The sequence below is a fragment of the Cnephaeus nilssonii genome, assembly GCF_951640355.1.
Source record: "Cnephaeus nilssonii genome assembly, chromosome: 5".
Taxonomy (NCBI): domain Eukaryota; kingdom Metazoa; phylum Chordata; class Mammalia; order Chiroptera; family Vespertilionidae; genus Cnephaeus; species Cnephaeus nilssonii.
In genome coordinates, this window is record NC_137076.1 from 25,371,939 (window position 1) to 25,393,176 (window position 21,238).

The 21,238-nt window shown below is 46.2% G+C and overlaps 1 protein-coding gene across 3 annotated transcripts in view; it reads right to left on the reverse strand.

The window, feature by feature from the left end:
- ILF3 (interleukin enhancer binding factor 3) overlaps positions 1 to 16,940 on the reverse strand; it is a 33,463-nt gene extending 16,523 nt beyond the window's left edge. For 2 of the 3 annotated variants that reach the window (XM_079771247.1, XM_079771249.1), the window contains exon 1: positions 16,753 to 16,940. The gene's annotated coding sequence lies outside the window, so the exon portion shown is untranslated. Of the gene's footprint in view, positions 1 to 585; positions 706 to 16,752 lie in introns of all 3 variants that reach the window. The other variant, XM_079771248.1, reaches the window with a different exon arrangement.
- Positions 16,941 to 21,238: the final 4,298 nt, after the last annotated feature.

Genomic DNA, 21,238 nt, shown 5'->3' on the forward strand with positions numbered 1-21,238 from the left:
CAGGCCCACACTCAGATGATTTTTACTTCTTCTATCTTCTTTCATCCTTTCTTATATAAAGTATGCCAATTTTTACAAATATAAAGGAAAAGAGGGATTCTGGTCCTTAAGGGTAATGGAGATGGAAGAAGCAAGAGTCAGGGAGGGCTCTAAAAGGATCCTATAAACTGGAAAGGCAAGAACCTTCTGAAACATCAGGTAGATGTGACCACTGCACCACAAAGACACACCTATGGGTTCATCCTTGGAGAGGCTGAGACAACTGAAACGCACAACAGAAGTCTTCAGGACAAACAGCTATAATTATAATTTTGACTACAAACTACTCAACCCCCACTCTGTGTAAACACTCTGGTCCACACAGAAATCTCCCAAATGAGTAAACAACAAAAAACCCGTCAGCACAACATGGAACAGATAAGTATACCCATTGCATACAACCACCCTAACATCTAGCTCTGTCAATCTAAGCCAGTCACTAGCCAGGGCAGCAGGCTCATCCTCATTCTGGAAAGGCACTCACTTTTAGGATAAATGTCGACATGATTGGCCAAAACAAGAATTTCCACAATGTTTTAGGAGTACCTGGTAACAGAGTTGAAAATGTAAAGGTTCCACGCCTTGGCTATTGTGGCTCAGTTGGAGCGTTGTCCAGTACACCAAAGGATTTGGGTTTCAGGTTCAATTCCTGGTCAGGACACACACCTAGATTGCAGGGTATGGAAGGCAACCTACTGATGTTTCTCCCTCTCCCTTTCTAAAATCAATTTTTTAAAAAGGGAGGATACAAACCAAACTTTATACTATTTAAAGAAAAAAAATATTTTAAATCATTTTAAATTCAATTTATTTATTTGTAGGTTTTTTTAGTTTTGTTTTGTTAATCCTCACCTGAGGATATTTTTTCATTGATTATTAGAGAGAGCAGAAGGGAGAGGGAGACACACAGAGAGAGAAACATTGATGTGAGAGAGACACACTGATTGGTTGCCTCCTGCACATGGCCCAACCAGGGCCAGGGATCGAGCCTGCAACCAAGGTGTACATGCCCTTGCCTGGAACTGAACCCAGGACCCTTCAGTCCCAGGGCCGACACTCTATCCACTGAGCCAAACCAGCTAGGGCTAGAGAAGAAAAATGTAAGGTTCCAAATAACTTGAAAATCTAAGGATGAAATGGGAGGCCAAATGCCCCTGCAGCAAATGCCAGGCAAGGTAACAGGTGGGGTTCACAGGCTTCATGATAAGGCACAAGTAGGAAAGGGAGGAGTGAATGACCATTCCCTGGACTCAGCTTCTGGCTCTGGTGGGCCCTTGATGAGCCACTCGGTCATTACCAAGTGGGAGCTTCTGCACAGACTTGGGCCTGAAACCCTGCTTGCCCAGCTACTACCAGTGTGGTCTTGAAATTTCTTTGGAGCTTCCTTCTATACCTGCAAACAGGAAGCAGCCCCTCTCCCTCTGCAGGAGAATTGTGAAGTGAGTATGTCAACCTAAGGAAAGCGTGAAGCTAGATCTATACCAGCAGGCTGCTGTGGAAGTCTAGTGCTGAGTGATATGCATGCAAAATTGCATCCTGTAGTAATAATGAATTATCATTATTCAGTTAGGGACAAATGATATTGTGGTTGTGTTTGAAAAGAATGTCTTTACCTATTAGATACACATTTAAGAAAATTTTATGGTTGAAAGTACATGCCTGATATTTGCTCTTAAATACTCCAGTGAGTCAGAGAAGGATAAAAGAAGATTGCAAAATGTTGACAACTGTTGATGCTAGGGGATGCGTATATTGGAATTCATTTGTGCATGTTTAAAATTTTCCATGTTTTTTTTTTTAAATGCCTAAGCAGTCTTACAAAAGTGCAGCCATGGAAGGTAATCTAAAAATCAAACCAAAGCTCAGAAAACCAATTCTAAACTACCAAGAAGCAGACCATGAGAAATCACAGCTTACCTAACGGTGAGGACCCGTGGTAAAAAACCACCACTCCTAGCCATTACTATGCTGTAACTTCATCAATCTGATAAAGAAGGCTGGTGTTTAAAAGCATATTTGTTCAGCCCTAACCGGGTTGGCTCAGTGGATAGAGCGTTGGCCTGCAGACTGAAAGGTCCCAGGTTTGATTCCGGTCAAGGGCATGTTCCTCGGTTGCGGGCACGTTCCTCGGTTGCGGGCACATCCCCAGTAGGGGATGTGAAGGAGGTAGCTGATCTAGGTTTCTAACTCTCTATCCCTCTCCCTTCCTCTCTGTAAAAAAAAATCAATAAAAATATATTTAAAAAATATAAAAGCATATTTGTTCAACATGTATTCAGTGTGCACCTTCTCCATGCCAGGCCCACAGGCTAGCTGCTGGGACAGTGTTGGACACGGCCTGCAAGTCCCATTCCCTTCGACTTGGCCAGCTAGCAAAAATAAGTTTTCAAAAAATAAAGAAGTTGTCTAACCAAGGTTCCAGATGGCTGAACTTTTTAACCAAGGCTTTTGTAGGATTGATATTGTCTAAAACCTACTAACTCCTGGGATAAGTGGCTGATTCAGCACCTGATACAGGAACTGTACCTGGGTGGGCCTGGGTCAAGCTGCAATGTCAGAAAATGTTCAAGAGACTGATGCAGTCTTGTCCAAAGAACAAGGAGCTGACTTGTGAGGGCTCTGACTGGCTACATTTGGGGCAACTGAGTATCAATAAATAAACAGTTTCCTATATGAAGTTCTAGAACAGGTAATACTAATAAATGAGAAAAAATTCCGAACAGCTATTGCTTCTGGGGAATGGTGGCAAGGAACACCTGGAAAGGGGCCCAAGGGCACTTTCTGGGTGTTGGTCATGGTCTACATCTTGGTAGGGGTTGAGTGTATGCAGCGGTCAGAACTCACTGAATAGTATATTCAAGACCTGTGGCCCGGCCGGCGTGGCTCAGTTGTTGAGCATCAACCTATGAACCAGGAGGTCAGGGTTTGATTCCCGGTCAGGGCACATGCCTGGGTTGTGGGCTCAATCCCCAGTGTGGGGCATGCAGGAGGTAGCTGATCAATGATTCTCTCTCATCACTGATGTTTCTCTCTCTCTCCCCCTCTCCCTTCCTCTCTGATATCAATACACACACACACACACACACACACACACACACTATAGGCCCAGTGCACGAATTCGTGCACATTGGGATCCAGCTGGCTCAGCCCCAATTGGCGGATTGGGTCTGGGCCTGTCAGGAGGAGATGCAGGAGGCTGGCAGGTCAATCAGGGCTGGGCCAGCTGGGGGGAGGGGCTTCAGGCAATTGGCCAGTGGGCCTGCCCCCCAAATGGGATGGGGCGGCCGATTGGTGGTCAGTGGCTGAGGGAGGTTGGCTATCCAGCCCCATCCGATTGGTGTGGGGGAGGCCGATCAGGGGCGGAGCTGGCTGGGGGGAGGGGGTGCGGGCCTATGGGGTGGTGGGGGCTGATCGGAGTTGGGGCTGGCCGTGGGGAGGGACTGTAGGTAGTGGGCAGCTGGTCCTGCTCCCGGATGGGGTGGTGAGGGCTGATGGGGGCGGAGCTGGCTGGGGGGGAGGGGCCGTGGGCTGATGGGGGGGGGGTGTCCTTTGGGGGCAGGGCCTGTTGGAGCAAGGGGCCGCAGATGGTTGGCCAGCCACCTCACCCTTGATCGGGGTGGGAGAAGCCCATAAGGGGCAAGGCTGGCTGAGGGAAGGGGCCGAGGGAGGTTGGCTGGCCAGCCCCACCCCCCAACATATATATATATGTATATGTATATATATGTATATATATATGTATATGTGTATATATATGTATATATATACGTATATATATACATACATACATACATACATACATATATATATATATATATATATATAGTGCATTACTTCAAAAGAAAAAAAGAACTGTACATAAATACTGGACTCTGGTTATTACAAGGGAAGCCCTGGCTGGTTTGGTTCAGTGGACAGAGTGTCAGCTTGCAGACTGAAGGGTCCCAGGTTCAATTCCAGTCAAGGGCAAATGCGTGGGTTGAGGGCTCGATCCCCAGGGTGGGGTGTGCACGAGGTAGCAGATCAGTGATTCTCTCTCATCATTGATGTTTCCACCTCTCTCTCTCTCTTCCTCTCTAAAATCAATAAAAATATATTTTAAAAAATAATAATAAAAAAATAAAAACTGGAGTCAACACTTCTTTGCGGGGGGGGGGGGGGGGGGGAGGGAACTGGACTGGCCTTGCTTGTCTTAGTGTGAGCCCAAATCTGTCACCCAATCTAGCCGCTCAGAAGCCAGTTGTTCTGGTCTTGAATTCCAGGTAATCCATCTCATTAATGGACACAGGAACAGGAGTCTTCTGGATGAGCAGAAACCTTTAAAAAAATCGTAGACCCCTACCAATCTAACTTTAAACAAAAGCTGTTAAAGGCTGCACAAAGCTGTTCCTGCAACCTCATTTATGATTCAAACCTGGGCAAAAGTGACGCCTAATTGTTACCAGCCCAGACTCTCTGAAAAAGAAACCAAAGGAAGGAAAGAGTGGAGTGAAGAATCAGGATCTTTTTTTTTTTTTTCTTTTTAGAGAGAAACAGGGAGGGCAGGAGGGAGAGAGAGAGAAACATTGGGTTGCTTCTGCAGGCATCCCAACTGGGGATCAAACATGAAACTTGGGTATGTGCCCTGATCAGGAACTGAACCCACCACCTTTTGGTGTATGGGACGATGCTCCAACCAACTGAGCCAGACCAGCTAGAGCAAGAATCAGGATTTTAAGCCTGACCTCTGTGTAGTTTGGGATGTTTTAACACAATAAAACCAGGTTTCTTTCTTTTGTTCTTGAAACCAGACCACCTATGGCATGCAGTTACACAAGTTTACACCACAAATCATTATGCTTACAATGTGATGATCATCTTTCTGACCTCTCACTAATTAGAATATTATGTTCATGGCACTTGCTGTTGGAAAAGAAACATGCCCAAGTTAGCATGTGTGAATCAATGAATGTTTTTTTTGTTGTTAATCCTTACCTGAGGATATCTTTTCCATCTATATCTAGAAAGAATGGAAGGTGGGGGGAAGGGAAGACATGTATTTGAGAGACACACATCAGTTGGTTGCCTCCAGCACAAGCCCAGAGCAGGGCTGGGGATGGAACCTGCAACCCAGGCAAACCCACCCCCAACCAGGAATCAAACCTACCATCCTTACGTGCGTGAGATGATGCTCTAACCACTGAACACACTGGCCAGGGAAGATAAACAAATCCAATATAATAACAAAGTAACATGCAAATTGACCCTCACTCCATCACAAGATGGCTGCGCCCACAGCTGAGGCAGGGTTCCTGTAACACAAAATGGCTGCAGCCATAGGGGAGGCGGGTTTCCCATAACAAGCTGTAACGAGTGGGGCCAGGGTGGGGGACCTCAGGCTGCGCCCCCTATCTGGCGGGGCTTGATGGGGATGGGGCTGGCCGGGTCTGGGTCTCGTGCGATTTCAAGGTGCATTCAGGTGGGCAGGGACTTGACTCTGGGTCCTGTGGCATGCCCCAGACTCTGACAGGAGGAAGATTTTCATATACATTTTACTAATTTTGTTTCATCTTTGACACTTCTATTATAGAGAAAGGGCAAATAGCAATATTAAAATATTTCCTCTAATTAATTCCCTTTTAATGTGCACGAATTTCATGCACTGGGCCACCAGTGTTTGTATAATAAGCAGGTGTGGTGGCAACAGCCTAACAGGTATGGCCCCATCATTCTTCCAAGGTGGACCCAGAACCCCACCTCCACAGTTATTTCACAAAACCTAGCAGGTATCCTAAGGACTCTGGGAAATTGTCCTGAATTAGATGCTGGTCCTAGAGACTGAATTAGATTCTGAAATGTACAAGGACCCAAGCAAGCTCCTGGTTGCCTGACCTCTGGAGCTATCCTATCCTGGAGTGTCAAGTTAAATAATACAGAAGTGCTGTCCTTTAGTAACTCCTTAAAACGTTTAGTATCACATCAAGGACACAGAAAATCATTTTACTTGGGGTGGTGAACACACAATATAATATATAGATGATGTATTATATAACTGTTACATCTGAAACCTATGATTTTATTAACCAATGTCACCCCAATAAATAAATAATTTAAACAAAACAAACCAAAAGATGCCAATCTAAAATGTGGCCATGCCTGACCACTGTGGCTCAGCGGTTGAGCATCAACCTATGAACCAGGAGGTTATGGTTCAATTCCTGGTCAGGGCACATGCCTGGGTTTCAGACACAATCCCCAGTAGGAAGCATGCAAGAGGCAGTCTATCAATGATTCTCTCAGTATTGATGTTTTTACCTCCCTCTCCCTCTCCCTTCCTTTCTCTGAGAAATCAATAAACACATATTTAAAATAAATAAGTAAACAAACAAACACAAAAAAATGTGGCATGGCCCTAACCGGTTTGGCTCGGTGGCTAGAGCATTGGCCTGCGGACTGAAGGGTCCTGGGTTCGATTCCGGTCAAGGGCATGTACCTTGGTTGCGGGCACATCCCCAGTAGGGAGAGTGCAGGAGGCAGCTGATCGATGTTTCTCTCTCATCGATGTTTCTAACTCTCTATCTCTCTCCCTTCCTCTCTGTAAAAAAATCAATAAAATATACTAAAAAAAAAAATAATGTGGCATGGACACCACTCTGAGAAATTAAATCCAACAAAAGTGTGAAGTCTAGTGCAATCAGTAGAGTTCTGTCTGCAACAGTGTTTTTATTGGTCCATAGAAAGGTATAAAGTTAGGAATAAAGATTTTCAATGTAAAGGGCCATCCTTTAAGCTTAACTTTCTTCCTATATTTTCAGTGCTAAAATATCTTTTTTCTTATGAAAAGATGGAGATGATGTTAAAAGGCTTTTTTCTAGGAAAAACAAAAAGTTGGCCTGCCCTAGTCAATTTGGGTCAGTGATAAAAGCATTGGCCCGTGGAATAAAGGGTCTTTCTTGGGTTGGATTCGTTAAGGGCACGTACCTCAGTTGCAGGCTGGATCCCCAGCTCTGGTCAGGGCACATGCAGGAGGCAGCCCACTGATGTGTTTCTCTCACATGTATGTTTCTTTACTCTCTGTCTCTCCCCCTCCCTTCCAGTCTTAAAAAAAAATCAATGGAAAAGTATTCTCAGGTGAGGATTAACAACAAAAAAGTGGGCAAATACAAGTTGTTTTTTCCTCAAAATATTTCTAGAAATCCCAACTGGTCTGTGAGAAGCAGGACCCCAGGCCCTCTGACACTGGAGAGCCCACAGGTCTTAGAAACAGAAACCCTAGGTTTGTATCCACCTCAGTTCTCCAACCTGGCAGTTGTGGGACCTCCAGAAAATCACTTGTCTCAGAGTTGCAAAGAGTAGGAATTAAAGGTGACAATATGGGAAAATTCCTTTGCAACCATAAAGCCACAAATACAATGTATTATGAGAGTAAGTTTAACTATTCTTGGATGACCCAAGGGAAATGTAAAATCACAGCATAAAGCTTAACATGACACCAAGTGAGAATTATCAAACCCTCTTTCCAACACATTCAAAGAGTGGGGGGGGGACCGATGCAACTTGCCCACCTATCCCACGGGGAAGCCATAAGAGGATTTTTTAAAAATGTAGCATACATTTTATTTATTTTTTTTAAATATACTTTATTGATTTTTAACAGAGAGGAAGGGAGAAGGGATAGAGAGCTAGAAACATCAATGAGAGAGAAACATCGACCAGCCGCCTCCCGCACACCCCCCACCGGGGATGTGCCCGCAACCAACGCACATGCCCTTGACCAGAATTGAACCCGGGACCCCTCAGTCCGCAGACCGACGCTCTATCCACTGAGCCAAACCGGTTTCGGCAAAATGTAGCATACATTTTTTTTTTAAATATATCTTATTGATTTTCTACAGAGAGGAAGGGAGAGGGATAGAAAGCTAGAAACATCGATGAGAGAGAAACATCGACCAGCTGCCTCCTGCACACCCCCTACCGGGGATGTGCCCGCAACAAAGGTATATGCCCTTGACCGGAATCGAACCTGGGACCTTTCAGTCCGCAGGCCGACGCTCTATCCACTGAGCCAAACCTGTTTTGGCTAGCATACATTTTAATTTCTTCTCCCAAAAGTTTTTTTCCCACTAGTAAAGGAAAAAAAAAAAAAAAAAAAAAGTGCCTGTCTGATGGTGTGGCTCAGTGGTTGAGCGTCCACACGTGAAGCAAGAGGTCACTGGTTCGATTCTCATGGTCAAGGCACATGCCCAGACTGCAGCTCGATTTGGGAGTGGGGGTGAAGGGGTGGCGGTGACACGTGCAGGAGGAGGCAGCCAATCAATGATTCTCTCCCATCACTGATGTTTCTCTCTTTCCCTTCCTCTCTCTGAAATCAGTAAAAACACATTTAAATAAAATAAGAAAAAATTTAAAGACTGCTTCACAAAGGACATTAACACTCAAATGTCAATTATTTTAGTAGGTACGGGGGTCCATTCATTTTTAATGAAAACTGTTTTCAGAAAACTGTAACTTCACCTGAAATTGTAAAAAGTAACAGAGATTAAGTGTACTCTGTACCCACTTTCCTCCAATTGTAACGTTTTGCAAACTATATAGTACAAGATCATAACCACAATACCCATACTGAAATAGTCAGATACAGACCATTGCTGTCACAAGGATCCCTCCCGTTGCCCTGTACAGTCACATTCACCTTCCAATTGCCCCCATGCCTAACCCCTAACAACTAATTCATTTACCATTTCTGTAATTTTATCATTCCAAGAATGTTTTATATAAACAAAATTATAGAGCTGTAAACTTTCAGGATTGGCTTGTTTCATGCAGCACAACTGCCTCAAGATTCATGCAAGTTGTGTATGTATCAACAGTTGGCTCTTTTTTATTGCTAAGTAGTATTCCTTGGTATGGATATACCTTGGTTTGTTTAACCATTTAGCAGCTGAAGGACATCTGTGGGGTTTCCAGTTCTTGGCTATCACAAATAAAGCTAAGAACATTTGTGTATTCATTTTTGTGTGAACATGTATATTCATTTCTTTGGGGATAAATGCACAAGAGTCAAATTGCTGGGTCATGTGGTAGTTGCCTGCCAATTTTATGAAAAACTACCCAAGTGTTTTTCAGAGCTGAAGCCTCACACTTTAAAAAACAAACTTGAGCCCAGCCAGTGTGGCTCAATGGTTGAGCGTTGACCCAGAAATCAGGAGGTCAGGGCACATGCCTGGTTTGCAGGCTCCATTCCCAGTAGGGGGAGTGCAGGAGGCAGCCCATTGATGATTCTCTCTCATCATTGATGTTTCTATATCTTTTCTCCCTTCTTCTCTCTGAAATCAATAAATATACTTAAAACAAAAAACAAACTCAAGTAACTTCACCAAAATTGACTCAATTCACCTTTTCTACACTCCTGTCACATCTGCTCTGTGAAGCTGTAGTCACTGGTGAGCTCTCACTAGGCAGCCCATATTTACCGGGCAACTATTTTCCCCTTCTCTGCAAGCATTCTGCACACATCACCCATAGGACAAATATTTATTAGGTACTACTATGAGCCACGTGGCTGGGCCAATTATTTTCATACGAGTATCCTCGTTGCACATTGAAATTAAATTAGAAGGTGGCCAGCGGGGCAGGACTGAGCGAGACGGGCCAGACACGCCCTGGAGCCAACCTCCCGTTGTCCCTCCCTGGCCTGCTACACCTGGGGTGGCGCTGTGGCTCAAAAGGTGTCTTTGGAGTGAGCGGGGTCCCTCAGGCAGATGGGGTCCCTTGGCCTGGCCTGCAGGGACAGGGCTGAAACTGGCAGTCCGACATCCCTCAAGGGGCCCCAGAGTGTGAGAGGGCACTCTGCAAAGATGCTGTGGAACAGGTTGTGGAACGCAAACGTTAAGTGTGCAGTAAACCAGATTTGGGCCAACAGTGCCCCAGCAACAACATAACCCACGCCTGAAGGTGCAATTGTGTGGCCCAGTTAGGAATTGGGCTCCCTCCTCTCTGGTTTTGGGGTGTGTCACCTGAGAACCGCTGCCAAGTCACCGCAGCTCCTGCATTGAGCATCTGCCCCCTGGTGGTCAGTGCATGTCATAGCAACCAGTAGGGCAGAGGGAGGGAGGGACACTTAGCCTATTAGCCTTATATATATTACTAGTGGCCCGGTGTACGAAATTCGTGCATGGGGGTGGGGGTAGGGAGTGTCCCTCAGCCTGGCCTGCACCCTCTCCAATCTGGGACCCCTTGGGGGATGTCCGACTGCCGGTTTAGGCCCAATACCTGTGGGATCGGGCCTAAACCAGCAATCTGGGGCTGCTGGCTCCTAACTGCTCACCTGCCGGCCTGCTCGCCCCCAACTGTCCCCTCCTGCCAGCCTGCTCACCCCCAACTACCCCCCACACACACACACACACCAGCCTGATTGCCCCTAACTGCCTCTGCCCTGCCACCATGGTTTTGTCCGGAAGGTCTCCCGGTCTAATTAGCATATTACCTTTTTTTAGTATAGATAGACTGTTGGTGTTTTAATTTTTTTTTTTTACATTTTACTGGTAATTTATGAATGCAAGGGACTGTCAACCTACAAATCACTACATGTACTATTGAGAAGCTAACTTACAAAGTTCCATTTTTTAAACACACACATATTCTTCTCAGGTTAGTTAAAAGGCAAGCAGTAGGAAAACAAGTGGCCTGGAAGGTTATCCCAATATGACCTCATCCTTGGACTGAACCACAGTCCTACTGAAAAGAAGGCTGGCCCTGATGGTGTGGCTCAGCTGGTTCAATGTCATCCCATGCATCGAAAGGTTGCCGGTTTCATTCTGGCTTGATCCCTGGTAGGAGCGTGCAGGAGACAGCTGATCTATGTTTCACACTCACATCAGTGTTTCTCTCCTCCCCCCACCTCTAAAAATCAATTTTAACCTTTTGCACTCGAATGTCGAGTGTGACTCGACACGGTTAGCATCGGTAGCAGCTCTTTTTATACTCTTTGAATGTATCAATAATTTGAAATATTAAAAAATCCAAATAAATAAGTTTGTATGAAAAGAAACTCGTTTTTTATTCTACTGCCGCGCTTTGTAAAATCTGGGGTATTTAAAAAATTAAATCCCAAGTAGAATAAAGGAATCGCGAAAAAAGCAAGCGAGTGCAAAGGGTTAAAAGTCTTTTAAAAAGCCCTGGTTTGGCTTAGTGGATAGAGCATCAGCCTATGGACTGAAGGGTCACAGGTTCGATTCCAGTCAAGGATATGTACCTTGGTTGCAGGCACATCCCCAGTAGGAGGTGTGCAGGAGGCAGCTAATTGATGTGTCTCTCTCATCGATGTGTCCAACTCTCTATAAAAAATCAATAAAATATATATACTTTTAAAAATCATCATGGACCACCCTGGCCAGTGTGGCTAAGTTGGCTGAGTGTCATCCTGTGCACCAAAAGATCGCTGGCTCCGTGCCCAGTTGGGGTGCATAGAGGAGTCAACCGATTAATGTTTCTCTCTCTCTTCTTCCTCTCTCTAAAGTCAATAAAAACATAGTTAAATTAAAAAAAAAACTACCATGGAGCCCTGACTGGTTTGGCTCAGTGGATAGAGCGTTGGCCTGCAGACTGAAGGGTCCCAGGTTCGATTCCAGTCGAGGGCATCTACCTTGGTTGCGGGCACATCCCCAGTAGGAGGTGTGCAGGAGGCAGCTGATCGATATTTCTCTCATCGATGTTTCTAACTCTCTATCCCTCTCCCTTCCTCTCTGTAAAAAATCAATAAAATATATATATTAAAAAAAAACTATCAGGGATCTCAAACTGCCAATAGCACCACTTTTCACTAATCACCTAAGAGTATAAAAATAATATGGAGCCAATTTACATATTCTAATAAAATGATGCACGTTAAACTTTTTTTTTTAATTCTCACACGAGGACATATTTATGATGTTTTTTAAAAATATATTTTTCATTGGTTTCAGAAAGGAAGAGAGAGAGGGATAGAAACATCAATGATGAGAGAGAATCTGGAACCGAACCCTGACCTCCTGGATCATGGATTGACACTCAATCACTGAGCCACACGGGCTGGGTGAGAATATATTTTTACTGATTTTAGAGGGAGAGGATGGGGGTGGAGGGAGAGAGTGAAGGAAAGAGATGAACGGAGAAACATGGATCAGTTGCCTCCAGTAGGCACCCCAACTGGTGATCGAACCTGAAACTTCGGTATATGCACTGAGCAAGAATTGAACTGATGATGACTCTTCAGTGCACCAGAAGCTCCAACCAACTGAGCCAGACCGGCCAGGGAATACATTCAACTTTTGACTAAATAATCCTTGGTGATAGTATATGGCTCCCACAAAAAAAGGCCCGTAATAAACTCATTTTCCTGTTAAAACTGGTGGCTACATTTTCAATTTCTTCATTATATGGACATTCAATGAGAAAAGGAAAAAATTTCAACTGGACACTGCTTTCTTACCCTTTGCACTCGGATGTCGAGTGTGACTCGACACGGTTAGCAGTAGAATAAAGGAATCGAAAAAAGCAAGCGAGTGCAAAGGGTTAAAACACCTGAAAAAAAGCAAGCATTGAAAATGTCTGGCAGTGGTCAAGTGACTCAGTAGATTGGAGTGAGGTCCTATACATCAAAAGGTTGGGTTTGATTCCCAATCAGAGCACATACCTAGGTTTCAGGTTCTATGGGGTGAGTTTGGGAAGCAACCAATAAAAAATGTCTGAACTTCCAATTGCTATCACCTAAAAAGTGCTGTCTTGGGAAAACTTCACAGGGGTATAACAGAGCATAAACATGGTGAGAAGCAAGTTATAAAAATCAGCACACTGACAAGGCTCCCTAACAAATGCCTGCCCACACAGCTAACACTTCAAAGAGGCAGCACCAACCTACCCTAACAAAGCAGAGAGGAAAGCTAGTTGTTTCAGGTGAAACTGTCAAATGCTGCAGCAGAAAACTGAAGTCAACTTCATCCCTTCAGGACCCGGACACACTTCACTGACAACCTTTGTGTAGACTCTTGTCAATCCACCATTTGCCTCTAATTCCAAACCCTTCCCCTGGAAACAAAAGTAAGATCTTCCTTTCCCAGGACTCTGCTAAAATAAAAAGCACCCAATTCAGAAAGCCTAGAAAAATCTTCATTCCTGAGAAAGTTTAAAGCATTTATCTATATAAAAAAGCCTAAGCTGCCGTTACAGCGCAATGACCGGTCACTATGATGCGTACTGACCACCAGGGGAAGCGGCTGCTCAGCCAGAAGCCAGGCTCACCGCTGGCTGACGAGCGCCTCTCCTGCCTCTGCGGCAGGGCTAAGGAGCAGTGAGTAGCCTGCTGCTAAGGAGCAGCAAGCTGAGCATAAGGAGCGAGGGATCCCAGATTGCGAGGGCGCAGGCCAGGCTGAGGGACCTCCCCCACCCAAGTGCATGAATTTCGTACACCGGGCCTCTAGTGATTTGGATAACATGTCCACTTGCCTGGCCAGTGCTGCTCAGTGGTTGAGTGTCAACCTATGAACCAAGAGGTCATAGGTTTTATTCTCGGTCAGGGCACACGCCCAGGTTGTGGGCTCAATCCCCAATGTGGGGCATGCAGGAGGCAGCCAATCAATGATTCTCTCTCAACATTGATGTTCTTCTCCCTTTATCTCTGAAATCAATAAAAAATATAAATAAGTAAAATGTCACCACTTTTTGGGCCATATATGCTAATACCAGATGGTGACATTTATACATCTTTCAAAACTGTACCAGGTTGCCCTGGCTGGAGTGGCTCAGTTGGTTGGGCATCCTACCATTCACCGAAAGGTTTCGGGTTCAGTTCCTAGTTGTGGTTGTGCAGGAGGCAGCCAATGGATGTTTTACTCACACATTGATGTTTCTCTCTTTCTCTCTCTCTCAAAAACAATTAAAAAATCTTTTTTAAAAAACTGCACAGCCCTTGCTGGTTGCTCAGTGGTTAGAGCATCAGCTTGAGGACTGAAAGGTTGCAGATTCCATTCTGGTCAAGGGCAGGTACCTCATTCCAGGCTTGATCTTGATTGGTTAGGGCAGTGGTCAGCAAACTCATTAGTCAACAGAGCCAAATATCAACAGTACAACGATTGAAATTTCTTTTGAGAGCCAAATTTTTTAAACTTCTTCTAACGCCACTTCTTCAAAATAGACTCGCCCAGGCCGTGGTCTTTTGTGGAAGAGCCACACTCAAGGGGCCAAAGAGCCGCATGGGGCTCGCGAGCCGCAGTTTGCCGACCACGTGGTTAGGGCATGTGCAGTCTCTCTCACACTGATGCTATTCTCTCTGTCTCCCCCCCATCCTTCCATTCTAACCTCTGACCTGTAAAAGGTGAAATCAGAAAGAATAGGGAAGGTGGTGAGAGAGGTTAAGGGGCAGATGTCCAGCCTAAAGAAAACATCTAAAGCCTTTTTCAGAAGTGACAACATTTCTAATCCCTACATCTTGCTGAATGAAGCCTAAAGACAAACAAGAGCTGGCTGGTGTGGCTCAGTGGTTGAGCATCAACCTATGAACCAGGAGGTCATGGGTTCGATTCCTAGTCAGGGCACATGCCTGGGTTGTGGGCTCAATCCCCAGTGTGGGGCATGCAGGAGGTAGCCGATCAATGATTCGCTCATCACTGATGTTCCTATCTCTCTCTCCCTCTCCTTCCTCACTCTGAAATCAATAAAAACATTTTAAAAATAATAAAGACAGACAAGATACTGTTTACCCAAAGAGAAGTGGCTTATAGACTCATAGAAAAAGACTCTTTCCTCATCATGGACTCCACCTGTGCCTACCTGAAGAACTTAACCAGGGGAGCACAAAAACAAGCACCATCCATGTGTCATCAGAATATTAGCAGCTGCTCTTGCCAATGTGGACTTTTTTATAGCAAGCATTTTTTAATTTAGATATTAGAGATTCCTCACTCCAAGGAATAAAATTACCAAGTATACTAGAAGTAACTAAACAAATTTTTGCCTATAGGCACTAAACGAGTTCAAATAAAGAAAAACAAACAAAACTGCCAACCATTAGGCACCATTCCACTTCAGAAAGACAATTCGAAGGCTTGCCCAAGTTCCTAGAGGGTAGGGAAGACTGATAAATCAAATGTCCAGTGCTGGCAAGGCCAAACCTGGCAGTAACTGCCCGCCTCCATTTGCAACAGATTCCATTTGCAAACCACAGGGACAAGAATTACAGCTCAGGGGCAAAGACCCCAGGACTACATAACAGCACCTGTCAGTGCCCTACATGCTTCCCCCCCCCAACCCCCCCGCCACTTTCCAGCTGTGAATAAGCCTTCATTCACACACTTCATTCACAGCATGAGCGGCTGCTGTCACTACATCCCACAGGACCACACACAAAGCATCACATACAGAGTGGCAGCACTGTGAGTAACCCGTGGAAACTCCCAATCACAGACACCTGGGGAGAGCCTAAAGTCCTCAACAATTTGAGCTCTACCTTCGGATGGCACCTGTATTTCCCCGTGGACCACTCACTGTAAAGACGGAAGAATCCCAAGCACCAGAAACACAGGTTCACAATCTGAAATACCTGAATCCAGAAAAGGGAGGCTTATCACAGAAACTCTTGGTTCCTTGCTGATCCATCACGTTCCCTAAACAGAAGCCCAAGCAACTTTCAATCAAATTTGAAATTACTTAGAAGAGATGGCTTACTCTTCCAAGTTTAGGCACTGAGCTCGTGAAAACTATGCTGATCACAATCCACTCCAAATAATTCATCCAGGCAAAGCATTAACCCGGGCAGAACATCAAGAACAACCCTAAGAATCTCAAGTCATTTTACTACTTGAGGAAATAATATAGAAAAGAGTTTTTATTAGCACTCATGCTTGGGTCCCAAGCTTGCAGATTACAGTGCACCCAAACATCGCACCAGATCACTATTTTGGGGGAGGATGCAAGCCCTAAACAATCTGAAAGAAAAAAAAAATTCAACATCAATGAAACACCTGGACTAAAGAAATGGAAATCTTAAAGCCTTCCCCAAGGTTTGTATGCTGATCTGTGGGAGGCCTGGCTGACCAGGGATTTGGGAACCCCATGATCCCACAAAGACCTCCTCTGTAATCCGCGCATGGAAGAGGTTCCGGGGAGGGGGTCCACCTCTCCGCGCCATTTAAGGACAAAGAAGACCACGTTTCCCGCCTCTGGAGCCTAGGACCCTCCTGGAATCCGAGGCGGGAGTGGGACAAAGAGGAGGAGAGGAGGAGATGAGGATGGGGGTGAGAAGAGGCGCTCCTTCCCCGCAGACCCGGATGCTCTAGGCCGGAGGGGGGGTGTGTGTTTCCAGCACGTGCGCGCACGCGGAGCGCCGCAACAGACAAAAGCCCGGGCCGGGGGAGGCTGAGGCCAGGAGCCCGGTGCGCGCGCACCCCCCACGCGAGGCGCTGCCGCCAAACGAGGGGCCGCGAGGGGGGAGGACGGGTGCGCGCGCACGGAGCCCTCGCCGCCGACGTCGCCATTTTGTTTCCTCGGCACAATGGGGGAGAGTAACGGCCAAACGCGGGAGCACGGCTGGCACAGAAGAATGAGCTAGGCGCCGGGACAGGGGACCGGGCGGAAGCGGGAAGCAAGGGGCGCCTCTGGCCTTGTCACCGCGACTCTCCAGCCCGGCCCGCGCTAAGTGGGAGGACGGGCGGGGGGAGGGGCAGAGGCGGGAGCGGGCCTGACCGCCGCCACATTGGAGCTTACCTTGTCAGCGTCCCTTCCCCGACCGCAACCGCCGCCGACCGCCTGCCACAACCCGCCGGGATCTCCCCCGCAAAAGCCACGCGGTGCGCACCGGGCTGCTGAGTCCAACTGCAATGGCGAGAAGAGGAGGAGGAGCCGGGGGCGAGCGGGCGGGCGGGCGCGCGCCAGGGAGGTGCGGAGCCACGTGACCACCCGGAGCCCCGCCCCCTCGTCGCCGCGTTGCGTTCGACGCAGGCCCAGCTTAAGAGAATGGGAGGGACGAAAAGAGAAGGAGGTGGGTTCTGGTCACGTGATGAGGGCGTAGACGTTGCGAGCTGGTCACGTGGCGTCGGAACGTTCCCCTCCCCTTTCCACGCCTTTGCTTGGTCATGTGACAGTGGCAAAATCGGAGTCCTCCTTGGCCACGTGATGAGGACTTTTCGCTTTCCCTTTGTTGTATTGGTCGGCCTACATCATGTGACGACGTCAGCGCTCTTTTATTGACGGTTTTGAGCCGCTTTTTCACGTAATTCTGGGCGAGAAGCAGGTGGGGCTTCGAGTTTACGCTCATGCGCGGCCACCATCTTAAACCCGTCGCCATGTGTACGTTGGCGGAAACGCCTCTGGGAATTTGGCCCGTTAACGTCCTCATAATAACTGGGTCTCTGTGGAGGAGGTGTTTCCTCGAAAGGAGGCCTGCCCGCCGAGCTTCCAACCTACTCCCCGCTTCTCTGCAAGAAGCGGAGAAGACCCGAGGTGCGTGTGTGAGACGGCAGTGTCCCGAGCTGCCGAAGTGCCGAGCTGAGCTGGTCGGATCTTTCCGCCTCTCTTGCACAGATGGAGACACTGAGGCAATGCAAAAAAAAGACCTGACTTGAGGATTCACGGCCCGTTCACGGGAGAACCGGTGCTGCGACTCAGACGCTGGGCCACCAGTTTAGGTCTCATAAATAAAGTTCCTGGGGACCGAGCACCTTTTCTTTACAAGCCTGTCGGGGAAGCCTCCCGAGCGCCGTGTAAGATCCCTGATGTACAATCTGTATCTAAACTAAGCTCTCCTCCCCTCCAGTGTAAGGGTCAGCCTGGCGCTCGACAGGCACCGTTGTTAGGTGAGGCTGGGTCCAGAATAATGAGTTGTTGAAAAGGTTTTCTTCCTGAAAGAGATGAGAAGTTAAAAGACTTATAGCCTAGTAGCGGGTCTTCCTTGCAAAAAAACGTAGGGACGGCACAGCTAGTTTGTAAATTATGCAATGTCCAGTGCCTGCCCTAGGTTTGAGGCCCCCGGTGAAACCAAGGACTGATCGATCCCTCGTTTCCTTTTCTACAAAATAGTAATAATAAAAAAGCACTTGGCGAATTTTAGTGCAGGGCAAATGCCCCAAAATTATAGCTATTATTAAAAAGGTCAGGTGGCCCTGACCTGGTTACTCAGTTGCTTGAAACTTCCTCCCATACACCAAAAGGTAGCAGGTTAGGTTCTCGTCAAGGCACATACCTAGGTTTATAGTTTAATCCATGATTGGGGTGCCTTTGGGAGGCAAGTCATCTAAGTTTCTCATATCCATGCTTCTGCCCACCACCCCACTCCCACCTCCCTCTCTTTGAAAGCAAAAAAATATATATATATTCTCAGGCGCTCTCCCTCTGGGAGCATGCCTTGCCGTTCCCCTTCCTTTTCCCTTCCCTCTCCTCCCTGCCCCAGGCATGTTACCATTAGCTTCCAAGCTCCAAGGGCTCTTCCTTTAACCTCTATAACTTGTTTCCTAAGCCCATTTCTTCTAGGAATTACTTATTCTACCTATGTGATTTACCAAATAAATGTTCCCTTATAGTTTGAGTCTTGGCTCCGAATTCTTTCCTAGCCAGAACCCAAGTATTATTTTAGAAAATAAAAATTAAAAAACATATCCTTGGCTGAGGTGTGTGTTTTTTTAATGGTGTAAAGATATGATTACAGAAATGGGTGCATGCTGTACCTACTTTTTAAAAAATAGGTTTTTTATTGATTTTAGAGGGAGAAGGATAGAGAGATAGAAACATCAATGATGAGAATCATCAATCTGCTACCTCCTGCACACCCCCCACTGGGAATTGAACCCTGCAACCTGGGCATGTGCCCTGACCAGGAATCGAACTGGTGACCTCTTGGTTCATGAGTTGAAGCTCAATCACTGGGCTATACTGGCAGGGCCTTACTGCTTTTTTAAACAGAATTTTGAACTGATAATCTATTCACATGATATAAAATGTCAAATGTGCAAGAGGATGTGAGAGGAAAGAGTCTATCTTCCTCCCCCAGATACCCTCCTCCTTAGCAGCTGTTGTAAAGTTTTTTGTGTCTCTCTACACAGATATTTTACTCCCAACAATGCTTAATTGTATTTCTGTTGCTGTTTTTCACATAAATAATAGACATTCCGCATCTTCCTCCCCCCAACTTGAAAACCTTTCTTTCTTAAAAAAAAAAAAGATAATTTATTTTAGAGAGAGAGAAACATCAATTTATTGTTCTACTTATTTATAAATTTATTGGTTTATTCTTGTATGTGCTTGAACTGCAAACTAACCAACTGAGCTACCCAGCCAGGGCTGAAGATCTTTCATAAACAAATAGAGTTTGAGATTAACGAAAAGTTTGGTAAAATTGATGGCACCTGTATTCAAATGATTAAGTTTAGAATTTTCCAGGTCATGATGAAGGTGATAACTGGCTTTTAACACTAACTGGCTTTAACTCTAAAGTTTAGAGATCAGATCAGCAATGTCTCTTGACACAAACTGGCTCAGAAGCAGGGCAATTTGGCTAAGCTAACAGCGCTACCAAGTGGTAGAACAAGGAAGGTTTCTAGTTTTCTGACTCCCAAGTCTGCAGACCAATGATTTTTCATCTGGTGTGCCACAAGAATTTTTTTTTATTCAGAGAGGAATGGAGAGGGAGAGAGATAGGAACATCAATGATGAGAGAGAATCCTCGATCGGCTGCCTCCTGCACACACACACCCCCCCCCCCCCCCCACTGGGGATCGAGCCCACAACCTGGGCATGTGCCCTTGACCAGAACCAAACCTGGGACCCTTCAGTCCGCAGGCTGACACTCCATCCACTGAGCCAAACCAGCTAGGGCATGCCACAAGAATTTTTAAAACATGCAATACCTGACTGTTCAGTCAGGGGCACCTGCCTTTTCCCCTTAGAATTAGATTGACAAATTAAAAAAAATGACAACAGCCCTGAGTGGTGTGGCTCAGTTGGAGAATCTTCCCATAGTACACAGAAGGGTGGAGGGTTCAATTCCTGGTCAGGGCATGTACCCAGGCTTTGAATTCAATCCTGGTCGGGGTTCATGCAGGAGGCAACCAATCAATGTTTCTCTCTCAAATCATAAAAAAATAAAAGGACAATAGCCATCCAGTGTGAATGAATCAAAATTATACCTATGTTTTTGTTCGATGGGCAGAAAATGTATTTTTTGGTATGCTGCAGAATTTCGGTAATTAATTTATGTGTGCCATGAGATAAAAAAGGTTGAAAATCGCTGCTGTAGACCTTTCTTGGGAGGCGCCCAAGGTTACATTTTTTAAAGAACTTGCTTTTGAGGATCTTATTCCTCTAAGGCAGCCCCTATCAAAGGGGCCCCACGCAAAGGGGCAGGTAGGATCCTGATTTCCAACAGCCACCTCTATGGAGGATTCCTGGACAGCTTTGGCGAGTTTTTCAACCTCAAAGGGTTGCTGGAGCAGCCAGTCTGGAGTGGATGCTGAAGAAACAGTTAATGATTGTGTTTATTACCTACTAGATTTGTGCCCATTCAACCTGGTGTCATGTCGTGTTTTGTTTTACTAGAGCCTTTAATTTTTAAATGTTTTTATTGATTTTCAGGGAGAGGGATAGACAGAAACATTGGTGAGAGAGAAACATCATGGATTAGCTGCCTCCTGCATAACTCCTCCTGGGGATCGATCCCACAACCTGGGGATGTGCCCTGACTGGGAATGGAACCATGATCTCTCGGTTCCTGGGTTGATGCTCAACCACTGAGCCACAGCAGCCAGGCCAACCTGGTGTTTTTAATTGAGAAGATCCACTGGGCTGCAGTGAAAGTGTAGAGGAAACTAAAACGCCCTTAAAAGTGTAGTTTATCTGGGCCCACACCTTCCCCGCCCACCAGGAGCTGCTGCATGAGAGGTGTTCAGCCCAACCTCTGACATGCTACATCTGTCATGCTCCTTGTCCGTGGTCTCTGCTTGGTTACCATACAAGATGGAGACCCCAGAAGCCATCTTCCTTCTCTCACCCCTGTATTTCCACCCCAACCCAGCCTCCTACCTTTGCCTTTCCATTACAACATAGTTAACAATTTCTGTATGCACAACCATTCTCTTACTTCCTTGCCTTAACTGATACCCCCTGTCATCTGGCTACACCCCATTCTCCCCATTGCACCCTCCCCTCATTGGCTGAAGATTAAGGTCTGTCCCCATCCTCTTGTGCATCCTCTTGCACTTCC